General features: G+C 33.2%; 2 long non-coding RNA genes across 2 annotated transcripts; both read left to right on the top strand.

Moving 5' to 3' along the window:
• Positions 1-248: 248 nt before the first annotated feature.
• LOC128027444 (uncharacterized) lies at positions 249-1465 on the top strand. The gene is made up of 3 exons (XR_008186720.1): positions 249-338; positions 1160-1289; positions 1408-1465. It is a non-coding gene; the product is annotated as an uncharacterized LOC128027444 (long non-coding RNA).
• A 10-nt stretch (positions 1466-1475) lies between these two features.
• Positions 1476-3432, top strand: LOC128027445 (uncharacterized). Its single transcript, XR_008186721.1, has 2 exons — positions 1476-2180; positions 2301-3432. It is a non-coding gene; the product is annotated as an uncharacterized LOC128027445 (long non-coding RNA).
• The last annotated feature ends 2692 nt before the right edge of the window (positions 3433-6124 follow it).

The raw sequence follows: 6124 nt of genomic DNA, 5'->3' as shown, positions 1-6124 counted from the left end.
TTAACTATAGTTGTACCACTGTAATGGTAGTGTTTTAATGTGCTTTTATATGACTTATTTCACAGTAATCACATTTACTGTACCATGCTTGTAATACCTTTTTAATGTAAAAAAAAAAAAAACATTTTTCCCATATTGCAGTTCAATTCATATTGGTTTATATCTTAAATATTTTGCTCACAGATTACTATTAACATTCTGTATATAATTCTGTTTTATTTTCTTTCCCCTTGTATTATTTTTTTAGCTGAAAAGACCTAAAGTAAGCAGTCACCCCAGTGGTGTTTGTGGAGAGGTATTCCTTCAGAAATGGAGAAGACAGAAAGCTGCAGAGGCAGGTTGGTCTGTGATAGTTTGTCCCTTTTATCAAACATTCCTGTTGTTATCATTTGCACAGCATTTTGTTGTTTCTTAAACTATTGTACAGTCCAAATACCCACACTTGCCATCTTTGCACATTTCCTTTATTTGGCCCAAGTGAGCATGAAGATCACAATGTGTGTCGATCTTAACATGACAAAGTTCGTTTCAACTTTGTATTTTAAAAGAAACTTCTAAATGTCTTTTCAATAGTCCCTATTAAAGATGACAATTTATTTTGTGGTGCTTCTAATTAAGTGATAAAAAGAAGTTACAAATGATGTACAAAATAAATATACTTTTCTGTGCACCAAGAAAACATGCAACACTTTGTTTTACTACTAAATTAGTCTCAATTTCTAATTATTATAATTAATATTTCACAAACATTGGAAAGTTGCGTGACCTCCTGTGAGATCTCTGCAAAAAGTCTCACATTAATTCCAAAACATGATGCATGATGGGATACACTAAGCGTTGTATAGCGCTCCGGAGCAGTATTGGAGAGGTTTAGTGTGTGTTAAGGACACCGTGCTTTGGCATTATTAAGACCGGGGACAGTCTCATAGTCACGTACACACACTCTCAAGTGAATAAGACCTCAAGTGTGGGTATCTGGAAAGGGGAAAAGTCTTTAAAATGATCCCTAAATACAGTCGCACGTCAAAGTCTTAATAATTCACTAATGCTTTCATGGTCTAAAAAATAATGTATGTAAGTAATGTATAAGTTAAAGTGTATATAGTAATGTATAAGTTGCATGTAATGAAATAATATTTCCTTTCTTTCTGTCTTACAGGATTGTTTGCAGATAATGCTGTTCTTCTTTTTCAGAAGTTTTTGGGGAGCCAACCCTCACAAACCTTCCTAAAAACTAAAAGAGCTATTACTGAGTCTCAGCGACTCTTGCCACGATCAGCTCTTCCCAGGTACATTTGTTTACTCATCAAATGCTCTGGTCTGAATCTTACTTTAAATTAACTTAATTATATGTTTAATGAGCAATATTGCTCATTGCACACAGAGTAAGATTATCTTGTTTCACAGAAGAGAAGGAAGACCAAGGAAATGATTTGCTCAGGATGAGGAATGAAGATGGTCATCTTATGCTCAAGCAAACAGAAGTCCTCTGGTATGTGTGTGTTGAAGCAATGCTGTGTTACAGGACTTTATGATGATCTCTCACAGGACTGGTCATGTCAGCCGTAATTATTCTTTCCAATGTTTTTATATTTATTTTATTTTATTTGATACAGCTATAATAATTATAGCATGTTAGCAAAGTTTGACTGGAACATTTTTAATCTAAAGTTTTAAAAAAACACCACCTGTTATTCTTAAAAGCATACAAGTGTCATAAAAGTGGTTTAATTGATATAAACACCAATTGATATTATCTCACTGTTTTGTGAATGTTGTGTTATAAATTGTGAATTGATAGTTGATTGGTTTGAGCAAAGCCTTACACTGCACAGACTAAAACACATTTGTGAGAGAAGTCATTAGCTCTGGAGAAAGATTCTAGAGGAAGAAAACACATTTACTGCAACAATAGATGAATTCTAGAGTCTCTGAGAACTACACATGCTAATGGAGTCTCATGAGCAAGTCCTTTGCCTCTGTAACTTTTTCTAAATTCTTGCATAATGAAATTGTTTATTGCAGTATTTTAACAATTTTACTTTGTACAGATGATCTCATCAAACCAAACGAGGGGTTTTGACCAAGTGATGCTCTTGAAAGGACTGAAAGAAGAGGATGTGGTAAATTGTCTTCAGAGAAAAAGCTTCTCAAAAGATCTTTAAACAGCTTGAAGAATGGTAAGTGTACAGTACTACAAGGGTCATAGTTACTCACCCTGCTAAAATCACACAGAACATAAGATGAGCTCTATGTCCATTAAACAACTTCATCTGGATTGTTTGTTTCACTTTGGCCAGGTCTGGGATCTTAAGACTGAGAGATCTCACTGGCACCCAGTTAACCTCCATAGAGAACATTTATCAGAAGCGCTGTCTGGGTAGGGCAAGAAACATCATCAAGGATGCCTCTCACCCTAACCATGGACCTTTCACCCTCCATCCATCCGGCAGGCGTTACAGGAGCCTACGCTCTCTAACTAGTAGACTCAGGAAGAGCTTCTTCCCCGAGGCTGTGACACTCCTGAACACCACACCACCAATCTATCCTGCACCTGCTCTTTTACTGCACTGGTCACAGTACTTTACATACATGTATTGCACTACTCATATTTTGCACAGACTGCACATGGTTAAATCCATTACACTATAAACTGTCTAAAGCTGTTACTGTACAAGCACAGTAAACTATTTCTACAATAAATATAATTGCACTACTATTATTTTGCATATAATAAATTGTTAAACTATACTTTTGCACACTCATTCAACTGTATTTATTACCACTGTTCTCAAGTTCCTGCTATTCATAATGTATATATAATTCTTCTTTGCTCTGTTCATAATGTACATACAATCCCTACATTAAATTCATATTTATATTCTGTATATACTCTGATCAATATTGTATATAGCAACTCCACTGTAAATTCTGTATATCATAGCTTTACTTACTCTGCACTTTTATGTATATAAAACACTATATTCTTGCACTTCTGGTTAGATGCTAACTGCATTTCATTAGCTCTGTACTTGTACTCTGCATAATGACAATAAAGTTGAATCTAATCTAATCTAATCTAATCTTCTGGCTGAGAACAAGCTACACCACATCAGTGCTGGATATCAACCAAAAGCTGTTTCCAGACACGAGAGAAGATCACGATGAAACCAGTTTTTGATGTGTTGATAAGGAATCATTATTTTCTGAAACAGTATCAAATGTCTTATATGTATCACATGATCTGTATCACAGTTGACTGGATGGGACTGTGACTTTTAAGGACATTTCATCACTCATCTGTGTGAACTGATTAATATATGAGGTTAATTTATTTTTGATTATGAATAATTATTTTCCTTGAATCTTATTTGTCTTGATGCTACTTTATCATCTTTATAGTCTATGCTTCAATAAAATGAATATGACGAATATTGTGTTCTGAAGATTCTTGTTAAATACATCATTTTACTAGGTAGGCTCATATGTGTTTATTTTAGACTTGGAAAAACTACATAATCATTATTGGTATTATTTTTTACTTAAGACATAAAAATATTTGATCAGATTAATGACATCTGGGACATCAGTACACCAGAAAGTTATTATTGTTTATATTTAGTAACCAATGCCAATTGTTTTGTGAAAGAAAGGGAGTTACGAGATTAATTATTTTGCATTACAAGATGGTGCCATGGGCTTTATAGTTACAAACACTTGAGGGATAATTGAGAATGTAGCAGGAATGATCAACGTGGATCTTGTACTCCATTCAAACCAAGAGCACGCACATTACTGATGTCCAGTACCTGAGCAGCAAGATACAGGGGTGAGAGGACATTTTTACACTGATTTTTGCTAATTAGTTATTAGTAATATATATATATATATATATATATATATATATATATATATATATATATATATATATATGAATGAATTTGTCCTTGTGTAATAGTGAAGTATCACAATGTGTATACATTGTCCTTGATTACTGCTTAACAGTGGGGAATAGATAATGGCATGTTGTTGCAGGTTCATCCATTATATTTATTGATGTTTACTTCAAAAATCAAATAAATAATCTATTATTTTTATTATCAAAACATTTCTTTATAATTTTTCCAGGTTTCATCAGATGGCCTCACAATGTCCTGTCAAAAGGTATAATAGCAATGATGTAAGAATTAGAAAACAGAGGACTGTGAAAACTGTCAGATATAAATGTGACTCAGCTCAGTTTGTTGTCCATGATGAGGAGAATACATATATGTAGGTTTTACTGCCCTTCTACCCCCAGGGGCCCAGTAGCACCCCCCGGAAGAGCCAAAAACTGTACATTTCAAATGGCTGTAAATCAGAGTCCAATTAACATATCAAAGCGAAAATCAGCATGATTACTACTTATGCTATGCTGATAAAATAATGTTGGGCACAGTTTTCAGAAATGAATGGAAAGGTGGCATAAAGGCATTTTACATATTGCATACTCTAAAATACTAAATTTCACCATGCCTCTCAAATATATCATAGTGGTTTACACAGTGAACATATTTGTATGTCTAGTTTACCATTCAATATATTATTTATTTCATTTCGTTAATAAAACTTTTTAAACTACATTACCCATAAGCCTCCATCGTTCTATCTATGGAAAGGGAATACTAGGCGCTGTTTTTTGTAGTTCATTGAAGTTATTCTTAGGGTTAGTGTTAGGATCTTGGTAAAAAGGTGATTTTTCTCAACATAGAAACACCCAATGTTGACTTAATATATTTACTAATGTGATAATAGCAGCAAAACATACTTTTGTAACATGATCCGCTGTTTAATATGGATTAAAAGATAATCCAACCACAGACAGTCCTGCGATGACAAGGGACATTCACAGCCAATGACATCAAAGCTGAGCAGCGTCATCACACTTCCTTAACCATTTATTGTCATTCATGAACGCTGTTTTCCGTTTTTCGGCTAAAGGGATAGATTGGTTAACAATAAATTAAATTTGCCACCTATTAGATAGGGTTTTATTAACGTCTACACCTTCTTCCAACAATAATGCAAATACAGAAATTATTGTTATTCAGCTTGACAACAATTTGGCAATATCGATGTGTACATGTGTGTGTACAACACGTGATGTGAACTGCACAGTCACAGTTGTATCTTATCTAACCAATAGATTCATTTCATTCAATTTAAAAGATAAATTTTTTCCTGACCAAAGACAAGAGCATTTACTAATAAAAAGTAAAGAGTTAAATTAAGTTATTAAATTATTTAAATTTGTTTCTGTGATTTGCCTTGCTTTACCAATTAATCTCTAGTAATAAAAACTGAAATAAAGCATAATGAACATACATAATTTTGTAAGAGTTTTCCAGTATTTACAGATATGTCAAACTCATTTAAAGACAAAGTGTGCATATTACTGCACTGTCACCAAGCTCGTTTTTAAAGAATAAAACTATGAAGAAAAAAAAGGCAGTTATGTTGTAAACGTTAACAATTTTCAGTGTGCAAATTCTTTTATTAAAAAACAAAACATTATAAATATGGTATATATCTTTCAGAGAACACCGTAAAAATATACATTTTCTTAAAAGATTCTATTGACCAAAAAGTGATACAACACTTAATGTTTCAAACTCACAAAAAAACATCATGAAGACATGCATGTCAAGTGTGCAATATCATCTATAAAACTCAATCAGCAGAGCATCACGTAAACACTGATTGTCCGAACAATGGAAGAAAGATAAAGTGTTCAGGAAAACAAACACCTGCTACATAAAAATGCAGAAATATAACTTTAACAATAACATCATTCACTTCATGACTGGAACTAGGGGATTGCTGTGCATGAATATGTCCTTTACTAAAACTCCTGATCAGAACTGAAGCTTTTTTATGATAAAAGCACCAGAAGTAAAGTTTACTGTATGAAGCTTGACAAAGAGAACACAATGCTTTATCAATATGATAAATGCTATTTTTTAACTATTGTTGTCATCACTGGTTCTGTATACAGTACAGTATATGGGTTGCTGGAAGGTCACAATGTATTCATTATAAGGTTAATTAAAACAAAGTTACATCTTCTGCAGAAATCAAACCACTG

This window comes from Carassius gibelio, chromosome A14, assembly GCF_023724105.1.
Source record: "Carassius gibelio isolate Cgi1373 ecotype wild population from Czech Republic chromosome A14, carGib1.2-hapl.c, whole genome shotgun sequence".
Lineage (NCBI taxonomy): Eukaryota > Metazoa > Chordata > Actinopteri > Cypriniformes > Cyprinidae > Carassius > Carassius gibelio.
Note: the sequence above shows the minus strand (reverse complement) of the source record. Positions and strands in the feature narration are given on the sequence as shown.